Raw genomic sequence first — 16,665 nt, forward strand, 5'->3', positions numbered from 1 at the left:
AACCACATGGATAGTAACTTGTATTATTTACATATATGCAAAGGTTCACCCTTCTGTCATCATAAAAGAGCCTAGGTTGCATTTTCCCTGATTCAAAGCACCTCTCTTTTGAACAGACAATTACCATATTAGTATCTACTCAAACCAATCCCTTTATCCCAAAAATAAAAAGGAAGTGTGAAAAAAAAATGGCTTCCAAACCCACCACAGTTAGTGATGGGACTCCAGAAGGCATGAACATCACCTACAGACAGCATAGTAATATGAATGTTGTGACTAGAACACACTAAAGCTCATATGAAGTCTTATTTTAGGGACATGCCACCATTAGTTGAAGTCAAAGTTGAGTATTTATAACATATGTCTTCCCCCTGCCAAAATACAAAGTGAGAATGAAAGGAAAGGAGCATATGAACGAAAGTGAAAGAATTATCTAATGAATAAGCTCCTGCTGGCTCTTGCAAATCAGCTAAAACCAGGCCCTCACATGCAACCACAAATGAACATCTCATGTATGTAGGCAGTAGTTGTTACAAAGCAACATAAGCTAAGGGCATCTTCTATTCAAGATGTATATTTCCTATACCTCCCTGAAAACTCCACAAGAATTTGTCTGTGCAGCTGAGGATTTGATCTTCAAATATTTACTCACATGAGTAGCTGCAATGAAATTCAAAATCAGATCGCCTCAACAATTCACATGAATAGGCTTTTACAATACAAGGGTTTTAGCCCCTGTCTTCTATTATCTGCCAAATGTACTACAGTATCAAGAAAATGCAATGGTGGCTGAGGTCTGACTGATTAAAAAAGCCTTTGTTAATGTTCCTAACAGTAGCAGTGAGGATTTATTAAATAAATAAATAAAGTGTACATGACTGCACACAAAACAAAATCCTAGGAATGCTAGGATTTTGCAAAATGCAAAATCCTGTAAAAGTTGCAGTTTTACTGCCTTCCAAAGAAAATAGGAAGCCAATCCACATTAAATCTAACCATAATAAAACACTAAAATTTGTTCCTTATGGCTACCACTACAGTGCAGTGCTTCCAAAGTAAAGCTGGATTCATTCTTCAGATTGCTGCATGCATGCAATTTATATGGGGCAGTCTTCTCAACCTAAAGCTCCAGTTCTGTGCAGGCTGGGGTGTCAAGTATGTTTACATAGGACATCACTGCTATTATCCAGCTTCCCACATGTGACTAACTTCTGATATGGAAGATCACAAATCATCTTCTTCACACCCCCTGGGCAACCAAAACACTCTTTTGGTCACCCATTACTAAAATTCTTACTCAGACATGAATAAGCCTCCAATCTGGATGTCAACAGATCAGTAGGCATTGCCTTCAGCTCTTAAGCAGACTGCTTATTTCACCTGTAAAGAGGATTAGATGTCTTCAGGACATCAAGGAAACAAGCATGAGAACAGAGCGTGTGGCATTTTAGCTCCATCTATCTTTAAAATTTATCCAAAGAGTAACATTTTTTTTTTCAATGTCCCATTTAAGTTACTAACTCATCATCATATGACTGGCCTCCATTGCCATGACATACAAAACTTCAGTATATGGTGACAGGCCCCCCAGAAACTCATTCCACAACCTGAAACATCATCTACCCTTCAAACACACTAAAAATAGATTCCTCACCCCCTTCAGGTCTCAGCAGCCCATCTGATATTACAGTACTGTATTAACAAACCTATGTAGACATGAATTCTTAAAATAAATATCTTCAGAGATAAGACCAGAATACCAGCAGCAAATTCTAGTCCTGTACACCACTGAAGTAACATGGGTGAACTTGTGGAAGCACTGAAGAACCATGGAGGGCAATGAGCATTTCATATTCATTTTGCAAGAGCACACCACATGCAACCTTTGGTCAACCTCTCTGTCACCTTGCCAAGCAACTTCTGACTGAAGGCTTTTGGTCTGCAAGACATTTTCTGAGTGCGACCTCAGCAGTTTTCATGTGGTTTCTTGGGACACCAACACACTGAAAATCTTGCGTTCCCCTCTCGGCTCCACAGTGGAAGGAAGGCAGCACATTTATAGAGGGCGTGGAGTGGAAAATTCATTGTAGTATATTATCACCTCTGCAATCTGATAATTTAAAAATAATTCAGGTTTACTCATTTATTCATGCAGCTGGGAGACCCAAATATATTGACTCACTCTCTTTCAGCAGCTCCAGTGAGTAATACAGTTATTACCTTGGAGCCAGGGATTTCAGAAGGTCTCACACATGTATGAATAACTAGCAGGAGAAATCTGCATGTTCTTGACAAACAACAGTTTCTTTCAACCTACCAGGTGGAAATACACCAGGAGCCAGCACCACCAAAGAGTTAAATATACAAAAGCTGCAAGCCTCAGTTCAGAGTCATCATATATACTGATTCACAACATGGCCTTCAGTCATATCTACCTCCAGAAGGTCAGATAAAGTCCTCTTCTACAGAGTCCTGGTACACAGTCGCACACTGGGCTGGTTTTACACCACATGCTTGATCACAGACAAGAGAACTTGACCTCTATATGACCTGACATAGCTGAAAACTGATATTCTTTCTCCCCACTGCCCTCCCCCAAAGAAGATAAAAGGTCATTTAGACCAAAAGGAACCAGTCCACAAGGACTTCAAGTTACACGAATTCAACTTCTGGGATGCACTCCTGGCCAGGAACCCAAACCCTTTCTCACAGAGCTGCAAGCCACAGCCATGAGAGGGCAGGAACAATTCAGCAGTCAAGAAGCTAATTAACCAGGTTGAGTGCTGTCTGGCTGCTCTCAATTTTCCATCAGCCATTTGTTAACATTTTTACACTTGTCAAGTTATTTAGCTGAGCATGACAGAAGCACAGTTTCAGAGCCCACCAGTGCTGGAGGTTCTAAATCCTGCAGCCAGAGCCACCCAGATGTAGACAAGGAAGGGAAAAACTAAAAAGCTTCAGAGCTTCCAATTGAATAAGGAAAGAAATCATTCCAAGTTTGTTCATATTGACATTTATTTATTTTTCTGACAGTTGCACTTGTCACACAACACAGAAGAAAACACGATGACTCCTTATGGCCACTGCCTTCCAAACTTTGTTGCATTACCAACTAAACTAATTAGATATAGTATATGTATCTAGTATACGTAGTTATTCTATACTCACCACAAGCAGCAATGCACCTGAGAACACATTATCGGTCAGAATGGCTGCAGTGACAGAAACAAAGTGGCAGGTAGCTCTAGTTCACATATCTCAAGTGCTTGCAAACAGCAGAGCAAGTCTGCTCCAGTCTCACGCATCAGCACTACTCCCAAAAGGAGATTTTTCTTTTCTTATCTACATACTAGTTTATTTCAACACATGCAACACCAGAATCCAGCACCAAAATCTTGTTTTCCCATATCCTGCTAAATTCCAATTATGTCTGTTTTACTGGGTTAGAGGGATGGATCCTTGAAGGAGTTTTAAAAAAATAAGACAAAGATTTCAAAGGCTGAACACTAATTCTTTGGTCTCTTCAGTTTTTTGTCAGAGGCCTAAAACTCCAAGAATCCAGGTCTGTGTTAAATAAATATTACAGGGCCTTCTTAAGTTTTCTCTAGAAGCAGTTTTCTCACTAGAGATGAACAATCATGCCTTATTCACTGCATCCACTTCTAGAGCAACACTCCTCCATGCTGCCTCACATGTTTAGTCCAGACTGGAGAGTGCACTGGGAAGTGAAGGGAAGGAGCACAGAAGGGAAGGGAAGAGGAAGGAAGGAACACGTAAGGGAAGGGAAGGAAAGAGAAGAGAAGAGAAGGGGAAGGGAAAGGGAGGAGAAAAGGAGAATGGAAGGGAAGAGAAGGGAAGGAGCATGGAAGGGAAAAGGGAAGGGAAGGAGCACAGAAGGGAAAGGGAAGGAACACAGAAGGGAAAGTTTGTTAAGTAAACATCACCAGCATAAGCCACCTTGAACAATCACTCTAGAACTTCTAATCTAGGATCTATTCAAACTGTCAATTTAAGATCAACGACACAGAGGCAGAAAGGAAAAAAAAAAAAAAAAACAAACAACAAAACACTTTTCAGCATCATTAGACAGCTAAATTCTGTCATTTGGACCATAGCAAGGCCTTTATTGATGATCCCTTTCCCAGCTAGACACTAAATTAAAGTCTTCAGCAAGGCAACATCATTAGAAGTTAAATGCACCACCCTGCACGTCACACTCATGCTGGACCAAAATCTTCCAGCATACGTAGATGTTTATTTGACAAATATTTCTTACCCTGTTTAGTTGATAAATAAGTATAGGCTGCTGGAGCACAGGATCTCTGTGTCACAATTCCCCATTCTGCTCTTTTCTTTGCCAGCAATGAAAGAGGTCTAGGGACAACGTGTGGAGGAATGTGTTTGCCTGGCTCCTATGATAAGTAGCTTTTGTATTTTCAATCCATTTACATGACAAAAGTCCAATGCAGTATGATCAATCTTCTTTCCCAAAGGAACATCCTGTGATGCAGTCTTTCCACAGCTACCGATACCTCCCTGAAGCAGTACTATTTGAACCTTAAGAGCTGCAGGCGGGAAGGAAGAGTTTGCTAATTCACCCAGTGCAAAGAAGCCCCCATTGTCCTACAAGGCCACGGAAATAGTGACCACATGAACATTAGCAGATTCCATTTTTAGCATCTTTCAAAACGAACTCTTCTCTTTCACGTTATCACAAGCACACCGAATCCCCAGTCTTCCTATATCATTCTCTGCAATGTCTGCTTTGTTTTGTCTTGAAAAATCATTCTCCTGCCTCTCTACCCCACGCAATTGCTCTATTAGCAGCAAGTTTCCACTACACATAATTATGGCATGCCTTAGCCTACTTTTCTGTTTGCTGAATAGCTCTGCCTATTTTCTACTTGTGCTGATGCTACCATTTACTTTTCCTGACACTCTAATCCTTGTATCCTTTGAAGGCCTGACTTCCTCACCACGACAGCAGCTGGGGTTCTCAGGCCCCTTTCCAGAGCTTTTTAATAGAACAGTAATGCCATCACTGAACATCCCACTTCTTAATCTTCAGGTCAGCATAAGTCTAGCCTGTACCTGTAACAAGTGGTGTAAATACGATACATTGTCCAGTGCTGCTGACCAACCATTATGACTAGTAAATAATTAATTGCATATTCCTGGCATTGAAAGAAGAAAAAGCACAAGCACACCATGCAAACACTTAGCTTCTTCTCCCAAAGGCATGAAGTATCTCTCTATTTTTCTGCTTAATCCAAATTTGATTATTTTATCTTCCACCAAGAAGTAACAGGAAACATGCTTTAACAACTGAATTCTTATTTTAACTAGTTCAAAATTAATAGAGCAGTCCAGTGAATCAAATGTTTTCTCAGAATTATTTGTCTTCAACACACTGGCCTTGCAATGATTGCTACCCTGATAAGCTCTCAGTAAGTCCTTCCTAATCACTCCTGACATTGATGCTGTGCCTACCGCTCTTTATGCTGACATTATTAAACATGTATTCTTAAAGAGACTGTATTTGACTCCATTCAAGAATGATCACACCACCTGAGATGTCTCGTCTCCATTTTCTTTAAATTACCAAATAAACATAAACTGATTGCTTTTCTTGAGGGATCTTTCCACCTACTACCCAAAAAGCTGCTTTTAGCAAAAGCCAAAAACCTACTGTATTCTCTCTAGACAGCTGCTGTGGAGGTCCATAATTGTATCACAAAGTCTAGCCAAAACCAAAGAGACTTTCAGATCAACTGGAAATAAAATGCATAGCACTGTTATTAGGTCTGGGACTGATGTTCTGATAACTTATGTGTTTCAAAAGTGACTACAAAGCAATCACAACCAGTACTGAGTGAAGGTTCTTTTCCAGACACTGCTTAAAGAAAAGTTCCTTCCATTAGTGAGTGATCAGGCAAGCATATTTTGAGTTACTGCAGTAACATATCCTGCCTCAAGCTGAACAAAACAACTGTAGCAAGATCTTCAGCTCCTGAGGAGCTGAAGAGTACACACACACACACACACACACACACACACACACACACACACAAATTGTACATAAGACCCTGTGTTTCAAATATAAGACACCAGAAGTAGACTCCCCTTTTCCCATCTGAACCCCCCTTTCAAATCTCTTCAGAATTGTGTTTGTACTGCAACATCTGGCACAGCCTCATAAAACTCGAGATGAGGAGCAGAGTTCAGATCTTTGGTATTGTTTTAAAGTTAAAAGAACAAGATGGAACAAAACCCAAAACAACCTCATGTGACTTTTTATTTACCTATGAGTTCAATTTCCCAAACACAAGTTGAAAGCAGAAGAATACTTCCAAAACTCAGGACACAAATGAAGACTGCAGTCTATTAAATCTAGTGCCCTCATTTGGAAACTTCTACTAAAGCCTTTTCACTACAACCAACAAGACAATTATCATAAGTTGAGCTATCTCCCTTCCTCCCCCCTTTTCTTCTTTCAGCACTGGCATATAAACCATGCTATTTTAACTTCTTTCCTGTTCTCCCAGTTCTTCTGGAACATTTTATTTTCAACAGTCAACTCATTTGGAGAAGTGCCATGCTGAAGTTCAACCGTTTACAATGTTAACTGTGTCTCTGCCAGCAGCTGAAGACTTGCATCACACCACCTTCTCCAGCACCTCTTGATTAAATAATTGAAGTTCCTCTCTCTGAAAGGTTAGCAGATGTTTAAGCAACCTTCATTCTCATCATACTCTTTGTTTTCCTTCAAAGCTATTCTTACTCTTTTTAGAGTAACATGGAATTTCTCATGCCCTCCTCAATCAACATTTCACAAACCTCCTGTTCACCTCCTATGGGCCCATGCTCTATTTTAACACTACCTGTATTAAAGATTTCCATTAAACGCACTCCTTTGGATAGACTATTTAGTACCTTAGAAGAAACAACTGTTCAAAAACTCTAGAATGAGACAGCTGTTTGAAAAGCAAACAAGCATTTAGACCGATGAAGTTCAGCATTTTTAGTGGAGCCAGCAATTAGAAGCTCACACTTGATCACATTTTGATCAGGTATACAAGTTAAGCAAATCATAAATTTCTGGCACTAGCAGCAGACTCTTTTCATCCAGAACAAGTTCACAAAATACATTATTTAATTTTGAAATAGAGAAATATTAGTGAAGAGAGCACTTATATTATTTTACAATGGATTGGAAGTACAACAACGAGTGAGGGAACAAAATACCTGAAAAGACACAATGACATACTGGCCTTCATAGGCTTTTCCTGATCTGTCAAAACAGGATCTCCTTTGTGTATCAACATGCTTCTTCAAATCATTCCTTTTTTCACTATTTCACTGGAGGTTTGGGGATACTACAGGTTTTGTCCCTAAGTTAGCTTCATAGGAGGGCAGTGTTGGTTAATTAATACTACACAGCTGTTCACCAGTTTCACTCTTTTAAGTCCTTTTTATGCAGTTTTTTACAACAAAGCAGTGTTCTTCTGCTCAATCTAAGAAATCATACACAGCACCACACAGAGAAAGTGTTACATCAAACTGGAGCGATCTCAATTTATATTGTAACTCTTCATATGTTGTTTAGAGTAATTGGAAAACTCAATAGGAAAAATTCATTTAGACATGTTTCTGGGAGTACCAAATTTCAAGAGACATCTTTGGGCTTTTCTGAAGTAACTTTCCTCAGACTGTAAGTTGTACTATTATAAGACTTTAGTTCTTCCCATTTCCTTTTTAAGTCTAAAATTAAACTTGTCCATTCCTTGGGGCCCAGAGTAACATCTGCCAGATGTCCAGACATGCATGTTGAACACAGTTCTTCTCCAACAATTATCAACTTATCAACTCTCTTTTCAGTCACTCATGTCTTTATAGTCAATCCTCCTTCAAGTCAAAGTTCACAACACTAAAGAATTTGTTATAAACTTTACTGAATTGATCCTTTTCTTTTTTCCCCTTCTTCTACTTGCATTTGTTCTACTTTCCATTTCCAGCATCAATTATGCACTCATGTTCTTCACAGTCTAAGCATATACAACATATTTTAGGTTTCCTCTTGTAACAAAATAATTCTTTAAAATTATGGAAGGAAATTATAAACATGACATTTTAAATTTCTCAACAATGTAATCCACTATGAACCTAGTAAAACTGCATGCATAGCAAAATCAAACCATTGCTTAAACCTATTTAAAGCAGTGGTCCATAGGCTGCATCTAATGGGGTTGAGAGAAGTCATTAAAAACCCCAAGTTTATATACTAAAGAATAAGCCATGAATGCAGTTTCTGTTAGAGCTTGCACCCTGAGGAAGTTCTGGGTGCCCACAAATCAAAAGCAATTGAAAGCCATAGTCCAAATGAAGAAACTTGTGCCTGACTACAAGAAACATTCAAGTCACCAGCATCTCCTGAATTAAGATTTTGTTTCTAGACCTTTAAAAATCAGTTTTGGTTTGTAGGGAGAGGTGCTGTTGTGGTGGTGTTTGGTTGGTTCTATTTCTTTTGTTCATTGGTTTGGTTTTGGGTTGATTGGTTGGATGGGTTTTACTGGCTTTGTTTTTAAAAATGAAGTAAGTTCCCCTTACTAAGTAAGCTAGTACTTTAACAGCAAGGTAAACTTCAGTCTGTCTGGGCAGAGCTACAGCAAGAAACATCATTGAAAAGAATATCATTCTCTAAAGTTGGTTTTGTCTTACAGTAAAGAAACTCCCCATACAAACAGCACCATTCAAACTATTGCAATGATGTTTGGTTTTCTAGGGCAAGAAAGGGGCAAGAGGCCCTCCCATAAGGATCCTCATCTTAAATCTTCTCAAACTTGTTCTTGGATTGCACATGCTATGTTTGAGAACAATGTATCTGCAGGGCACACTGTAGTGCAAGCACTGAGTTGACCTCTCAAGGAGTAAGAGGAGATTCACAGTTCTGAACTGTGAAATACAAGCAGATACCCAAGAAGACTGCATACAGTCATCTCACATGGGTATGGATATTTAGGATCTGACCCAAACAAATAAAGGTCAGTGGAGACTTGTTCTGTTTCTTCAGTGGCTGTTCATTTAGACCAGTGCAGAGATCACAAAATGCATCAGAGAACATCACCTCAGGCGAAAAAAAAAAACAAACCAAACCCATACAAAAACACCACCCAAAACCCAAATCAAGACAGTTATCCTGCCTCTTTGTCAAAATGTCAGATTAAACATACCTGAAATAGTATGTTCCATGGCCCAGTTTGAAAGATGGAGACAACCACAGTATCTCAGTACTTTGGGTGACATATCAGAAACCAGAACTCAAGAAATGCACAGCTGATAATGCTATATCCTTCCCAAGTATATTAGATTACATATTAAACCATTTCTTCCATAGCAAAAATTCAGCAAGGGCACTGATGTTAACTGTGCAACCGCTGGATCTCAAGTTCATCCCCAGTCACTGCAATCCTCAAATCTTTCTGTTCTTTTTGCACATCTGGGAGCGTGTTCCAACTCAGATTCACTGGTTCCCTAACTCATCACTAACACCTCCCGCATGTAACACATTCCTTCTTAAACTCTTCAGAGTAACTTATGCATGAACAGTATTGATACAACTTTATGGAGCTGTGTCTTCAAGCTCAGTAGCACTGAACTTCAGTATACCCCTCATGTGTTTCAGCATTTAGCTTGAATTTTTTGAGGAGCTGCATCTACTATGCAACCAATGTGCAAATTTAGGTTGGTGGAAAAAGAGTGGAGTCTGTTTTGAGTCTACTAAAAATGAATTCAGATTAAAAGGTGGGTTAGAAAAAAAGTACACAGATTCCTGTCCAACTCCTATCTCACTTTAAAAGATCTTAGGTTTCCATAATGACATTAAAATTATAACAAGAATGTTGACATAAGTTTTCAGTGAAAAGATAATTTAAAGACACCAAAAAGACAGCTGTAAAAATTGTTTGGGTTTTTTCCCCGAGAGAAATTAGGTGTTATGATGCTCTGAGGAACCTACTAAAAGCTTGCCAATATCATTTTAATGCAACCTTGTGAGTAGGGAGAAATATTCCATCTTAATTTAAAATACATCCAAAGAAGGAATGCTCTTGAAATCAGATGTTAAAAATCCCCAAAATCAGGCATCACCATCATCACCTAGAAAAAAAAATGACATTTCATGATGTTCTGTGGAAGAACCTGAGCAGCCTCAAGCTGTGAGCACTTACCTCCAAATGCTTTTAAACATCTACTAATACATGCATATATACACTATTTCTTTAGCCAACTGATCAACCTTCTAAATTCTGTGGTCTTTAACCAAAGAAAAATATCTATAAAGGTGACCTCCGCATGGAAGTATAAGCAAAAAGCCTGAGGATGTGTTTCTCTGTGTGAAGGAGAATCTGAGCAATTTCCTCCAATCCTCATTTCCTGATAGCATGAAGTCAGAGAGAAGACCCATCACAATCTTGTACATTGAAAAAACTGAAAGAAACCTTAGGGGAAAAAAATCATGATTAAGCCAGCTACTGCCAGCAAAGCTTCAAAACATGGAGAGACATCCACGATGTTAGGAGCACTTCCCATCTCAGCTTTGTCTACTCTCTCTCTCCTCCATTTTCTGGTGGAGCTAGAGAACATGACATGGCTTACCTGACTCAGATCACAGCTCTCTGCCAAACTAGTCACTTCCTCTTAGACATGCAAGCAGCTTCATGAGACAAATAGACCCCCACAGACACACACACAAAAGCAGCACCAGAAAGCACTCAAAAACTTGATGGTCTCTCTCCTTCCAAACACCAGAAAAACGAATAAAACTTTTCCTTTTCTCCCCCAAAAGAGGGGGGGGGGGGGGGGGGGGAGAGAAATCCTATCACATCACAACTACATGAACCTCCAGGAGGATCTGTGTGGAGAATAGAAACCACAATGCTAAGAGGAGCGGCGGGGGGGTTGGGGGAGGGAGAAGAAGGTTACTCCAGAAGACATAAAGAGCCTGTAGACTCTGTGTGTGCATGTGTGCGAGAGCGAGGAGAAGCTTTGTGTTGTGGAGCCTGGACTGGAACCAAAGCAGACAGCTTGCAAATGGAGGACAGGGAGATAAAGAAAGGGAAAGAAGGGGAGAGATAGAGAGCAAGCTACTCCGGGTGCCTGAGAAAGGGGCACGGGAGAAAGCGCCTTCTCCCTCGCCTGGTTTAAAGGTAGGGACATCGGGGAACTGAGCAAGAAGAAGTGGGCTCCTTCCCTCTCCTTTCTTCCCTTCTCACACTCTTTTTCTCAAAGGAGAGCACAAGCGTGTGTAATGGCTCCTGCTCTCCAGCTGAACGCTGTCCTCCTCCAAGCAACCTCCTGCGGGCACCACCAGCCCCCCCAGCCCCGACGCTGCTGGGGACCCCCGCATCCCAACTCCAGGAGAGCCGCGGTGGGGGCACCACCAACCGGGTGAGGGACCAGCCTCACCAACGGAGAGGAGAAGGAGGGCAGCGAGGGGATGAGGAGAAAGAGAAGGAAAGGGGGAGAGAGAGGAAGAAAGAAAGAAGGAAAGAAAGAAAGAAAACGAAAGAACGAAAGAAAGGAAGAAAGAGGTCACCCGATTGCCTGGGTCGTGCCAGCACGGAGCTTTTCTCTTCTCCGTGTCTCTCCCGTATCTGATCCAAGTCCACACGCACAGCACCATCCAGACCTCGCGCGCACACACACATATCCTCCCGGGCACCCCCCACCCCGAAAGCTCGGCTGATATCTCACTTATCTCCCCATATGCCCCCCCCCCCCCCCCCCCGCCAATGCAACAACAAAAAATTAATTAACCGCCTTCCTCCTCCTCCCACCACCACCACCACCACCACCAGCACCTCCTCCTCTTCTCCTCCTCCATGCAAGACTTCTCCTCAAACAAAACACCCCGCTCTTGCTCCCCCTCTCTTCCCCCCCCCCCCCTTTTTTTTTTCCTTCCTTTCTTTCCTCCTCCTTCCTCCGTTGACCGAATGAATGGATTCAGGGGAAGGTGGTGGGAAGAAAGAAAGACAGAAAAGACCAAACAAATAAATATATATGCACACACACACACGAGAGATGATCTCTCCAATGCCAAAGCGGAGATGGGTTTTAATTGCAAGAACTTACGGGAGCGTCCCGGCGCTGCTGCTCTTGCTGCTGCCTCCTCTCCTCTTCCTCTCTGCCTAGCTCTTCTTCTTGTTATTGTTGTGGAAGTTGTTTTGTGAGTCTCATGTGCTCCTTGCCAGGTCTCAGCAATGGAGGATCGCCATCTTTCCCTGCTTTTCCCCCCCTCTCCCTCTCTCCCTCTCCCTCTCTCTCTCTCCTTCACTGGTTTGCTGCAGCTGCAGATGACCTGAGATATCCGTCTCTCTCTCTCTCTCTCACTCACCCTCTGTGTCTCTCTCTGAATAATGAGCAACCAGAGGGAGAGAGAGAAAGAAGACAATCTCCTTTCCTACCACACAAAACGCAAGAGCACCAGGGGGTGCAAGAATCCTTTCTAACAACAACAACAACGTGTAGGGGAAGAGGAGGAAAAAGAGAAAGAAAAGAGAAGAAAAGAAAGGAGGAAAAGGCAAGAAGAAAGAGGGAGGGGAGGTGGAAGAGGAGGGGAAAAGCAAGCAAACAAGAGAGAGATCCAGGAGGCAGACAGATGGAGGAGAAGATGGTAGTGATAGAGGAGGAGGTGTTGAAGATGAAGGAGATTAAGATAGGAAGGTGGTAACAAAAAGTTAAGGTTTGGGACACCGAATCACTCACTGGCCAGGGAGGAGGAGAAGAAGGGGTAAAGATCTGAAGAGCTTCCCCTTCCAAGCTGTTGCCTTCACAAAGCTTCCTGTGCAGGATCGCTCAGCAGCTCCTGCGATGCTCGGGCAGCCGCTGGGATAGAGTGCTCTGTTAGGTCATAGCTCTCCTCCAGTCATGGCAAAAAACCGGTTTCTGCATGCAGATCTGCCCCTGAGGTGATCCCTCAGACACATCCATCTAGAGGCTAATCTTCCCTGAGCAGGGTAAAGAACATAAATGGAGCTGGAGGTTGCAAAGTATAAAACCAGATCTACCACGTGGTTGGTTTTTAATCCCCCTTCCAGCTCTCATTTGATGTGGAGAAAGGACACTCGAATTGTCCATTTCTGGCACGTATTTTGAAGTCTACTCCCGGAAATAAAGACAGTCATCTCCAGGTTTTTTATTTCTCACAAGCATTTAAGAGAAAAGAGAGCTTCTACTACTGATCACCAAAAGCACTTCCTATGTTGGTGAAACGTTTTTGGCTACAAAATAAAATAAAGATTTCTACTTAAAATAACTTTTATGCCTTCCAACACCTAGTTGTTTGCTCCTTTGTGACTGATTATTTAAACCATGGAAACTAACGATCAAGGCTCACAAAGAAAGGTATCTTGGTGATGGAGGCAAGCAGGCAAAGACAAAGCAGCTGTAGCCTGCATTTTTATTTGGTCTCGTTTTTATTAAGCACTGTGCTCAGCTACTTCTTTTGCTCCATACACCACCCCCTCTCTTCAGTCTTCCTACAGCACCAGGTCAGATTCTTTCTAGGGTTATGTCTCGCACTGAAAGGGGGAGGAGGGGGGAAGTGGGAGAGGAGGATTAGGGGTTACGTGCAGACTCAGTAAATCAATACATGGGAGTGAGGCAAAATCAGTTTGAGCACAAGGGCATGACAGGTATTGGAACATCACTGGGCTTTCCTGAGCCCTCAAGCAGTTTGCATGGGTGGAGAGAGACTAGAACACAAAGTCTGTGGTTCAGATGAAGGGGGAGATCCGTCCCATGATCTGAGGAAGTTTTATGTGAGCAGTGAAGCTGAGATGCTCTTCTTAAAAGAGTCCAGGTTTAGTGGCTCTGGGAGAGGTTAGGCATGTTAGAACTTCATTGTCTGAACTCTCCCAGCCCAGCTGAAGACCAAATGCAGAAATGTTAACAACAGCAATGGAATAAAATGACCAAAATTGGTTGCCCAGGTACTAGTCAAATGTTAAAGCCATGCATTCTCTGATATTCCCATCCACAGGACTGCTGCGAGTACAAAGCATGCAGACAGGATCTCTCCCATTAAATCTTCTCTTTCTTTGAGCTGTGCAAGTTAATCACTAAATAGGAGAAAGATCTTCTCCCTCCTCTCTCCCCTTTTTTCGCTCCCCCCCTCCTCGCCCCAACCAAGTGCTGTGAGAAACAGGAGGAAGAATAAAATCTGTGCAGGAGCACTGTTGGATTTAGAGAATCCTTCTTAAGGAAAAGGGGAAAAAACATCAGAATTGGGGATTCCTACTAAGACTACTAGTTTCATGCAGACAAACGAAGCGGACACCTCCTAAGAAGCTGATAAAAGAACATTAAGGGAAAAGGGAGGGACTGTCTTTACGGCTGCCAGAATGTGCATGTGTTCTGCCTGCAATTTTCTATAAATCATCCTCTTCGCAGGAAGAGAGCGCCTGGGCTTTGCGATCTTTGACATACCATCAACGCCAAGGCAGATAATTTACCTCTTTGTCTCTCAGCATTACTTCTTTTTTTTTTTCTTTTTTTCCAAAAAAAAAAAAAAAGGAAAGGATAATAGAGCACCCCCAAAACCGTAAACCCTAAAACACCTGAGTGGTGATCAGCCTTCTTCCAAGAAAAAACAGTCACATCTCAAAATGTAGGCTTTTGGAAGCAGGGGGTATCAAACCTTGGGGGGTGGGAGAGAGATAGAAAGCAAGAAAGGGAAAGAAAAGCAAGAAAGAAAGGGATAGAAAGAAAGAAGGAAAAAAGAAGGAATTAGGGAAGCGGAAGGGAAGGGAAGGGAAGGGAAGGGAAGGGAAGGGAAGGGAAGGGAAGGGAAGGGAAGGGAAGGAAGGGAAGGGAAGGGAAGGGAAGGGAAGGGAAGGGAAGGGAAGGGAAGGAGGGGAGGAGAGGAGAGGAGAGGAGAGGAGAGGAGAGGAGAGGAGAGGAGAGGAGAGGAGAGGAGAGGAGAGGAGAGGAGAGGAGAGGAGAGGAGAGGAGGAGAGGAGAGGAGAGGGAGAGGAGAGGAGAGGAGAGGAGAGGAGAGGAGAGGAGAGGAGAGGAGAGGAGAGGAGAGGAATAAAGAAAGAATGAAAAGAGAAAAGAGAAACAAATGAAAGAAAAATAAATTAAAAGTAAAATAAAAGGAAAGAATAAGAAAGAAAAAAGAAAAAAAACAAAAAGGAAGGAAGAAAAAGAAAGAGGAAAGGGAAAAAGACAAAGAAAAGAAAAAGAAATAAAAAGAAAAAAAACAAAAAAGAGAAGAAAAGTAAAGAAAAGAAAAGAGAATGAAAAGAAAAAGGAAGAAGAGAAAGAAAAGAATAAAAGGAAAAAGAAAAGAGAAAAAATAAAGAAGTAATAAAAAAGAAAAAAGAAGGAAAAAAATTTAAAAAAATTAAAGAAAAATAAGAAAAAAGAAAAAAGTAAGAAAAAGGAAAGAAAATATGAAAAAAAGAAAAGTAAAGGAAATAAAAGAAAGAAAAAAAAAGAAGAAAAAGAAAGAATAAAGAAAAAGTTACAAAAAAGAAAATGGAAGAAAAAAGAAAAAGAAAAGCAATAAGGTCAAAGAAAAAGGAAAAAAAAGAAAAAGGAAAAAGCAAAGAGAGGGGAAGGGAAAGGAAGAGTAAGGGGAGGGGAGGGGAGGGAGGGAGGGAAGGAAGGAAGGGAAGGAGGGAGAGAGGATAGGGAAGGACGGGAGGACGGAAGGAAGGGAGGAGGGAGGGAGGGAGGGAAAGAAGGAGGGAGGATAGGGAAGGCTAAGGGAGGAGGGAAGGAAGGGAGGAGGGATGAAAGGGAGGGAGGGAGGGAGGAAAGGAGGAGGGAAGGAAGGAAGGAAGGGAGGGAGGAAGGGAGGGAGGAAAGGAAGGAGGGAAGGAAGGGAGGGAGGAAGGGAGGGAGGGAAAGGAAGGAGGGAAGGAAGGAAGGGAAGGAAGGGGGAGGGAAGGAGGGAAGGAGGAAGGAGGAAGGAAGGAAGGAGGGAAGGAAGAGGAAGGAGGGAAGGAAGGAAGGAGGGAAGGAAGGAAGGAGGGAAGGAAGGAAGGAGGGAAGGAAGGAAGGAGGGAAGGAAGGAAGGAGGGAAGGAAGGAAGGAGAGGAAGGAAGGAAGAGAAGGGAGGAAGGAAGGAGGGAAGGGGAGGAAGGAAGGGAGGGAGCAAGGAAGGAGGAGAGAAGGAAGGATGAAAGGAGGAGGGAAGGAGGAGGAAAGAAGGAGGGAAGGAGGGAGGGAAGGAGGAAGGAAGGGAGGGAGGGAGGAAGGAAGGATGAAAGGAAGGAGGGAAGGAAGGAGGGAAGGAAGGAAGGAAGGGAGGGAGCAAGGAAGGGAAGGGAGCAAGGAAGGAGGAGGAGAAGGGAGGAAGGAAGGAAGGAGGGAAGGAAGGAGGGAAGAAGAGGGAGGAAGGAAGGGAGGGGCAAGGGAAGGGAGGAAGGAGATGGAAAGGGAGGGAGGAAGGAAGGAGGGAAGGAAGGGAGGGAGGGAGGGAAGGAAGGATGAAAGGAAGGAGGGAAGGAAAGGGGAAAGGGAAGGAGGGAAGGAAGGGAGGGAGGAAGGAAGGAGGGAGGAAGGAAGGAGGGAAGGTAGTAGGATGGAGGTAGGATGTATAAGGGATGGGGAGAAGGAAGGAAGGGTAGGTAGGAGGAAAGGTAGGAGGGGAAGGGAGGT

The 16,665-nt window shown here is 42.4% G+C and overlaps 1 protein-coding gene across 6 annotated transcripts in view; it reads right to left on the reverse strand.

Moving 5' to 3' along the window:
• ZNF462 (zinc finger protein 462) overlaps window positions 1–13,027 on the reverse strand; it is a 96,484-nt gene extending 83,457 nt beyond the window's left edge. For 2 of the 6 annotated variants that reach the window (XM_061475643.1, XM_061475641.1), the window contains exon 1: window positions 12,130–13,019. The gene's annotated coding sequence lies outside the window, so the exon portion shown is untranslated. Of the gene's footprint in view, window positions 1–11,593; window positions 11,704–12,129 lie in introns of those variants that run through there. The other 4 variants (XM_061475645.1, XM_061475644.1, XM_061475642.1 and 1 more) reach the window with 4 other exon arrangements.
• Between the last annotated feature and the right edge of the window lie 3,638 nt (window positions 13,028–16,665).

Source organism: Pezoporus flaviventris, unplaced genomic scaffold (genome assembly GCF_033815535.1).
Source record: "Pezoporus flaviventris isolate CSIRO_AGI_PZ_B2104156 unplaced genomic scaffold, CSIRO_AGI_Pfla_v1 ptg000086l, whole genome shotgun sequence".
NCBI lineage: Eukaryota > Metazoa > Chordata > Aves > Psittaciformes > Psittacidae > Pezoporus > Pezoporus flaviventris.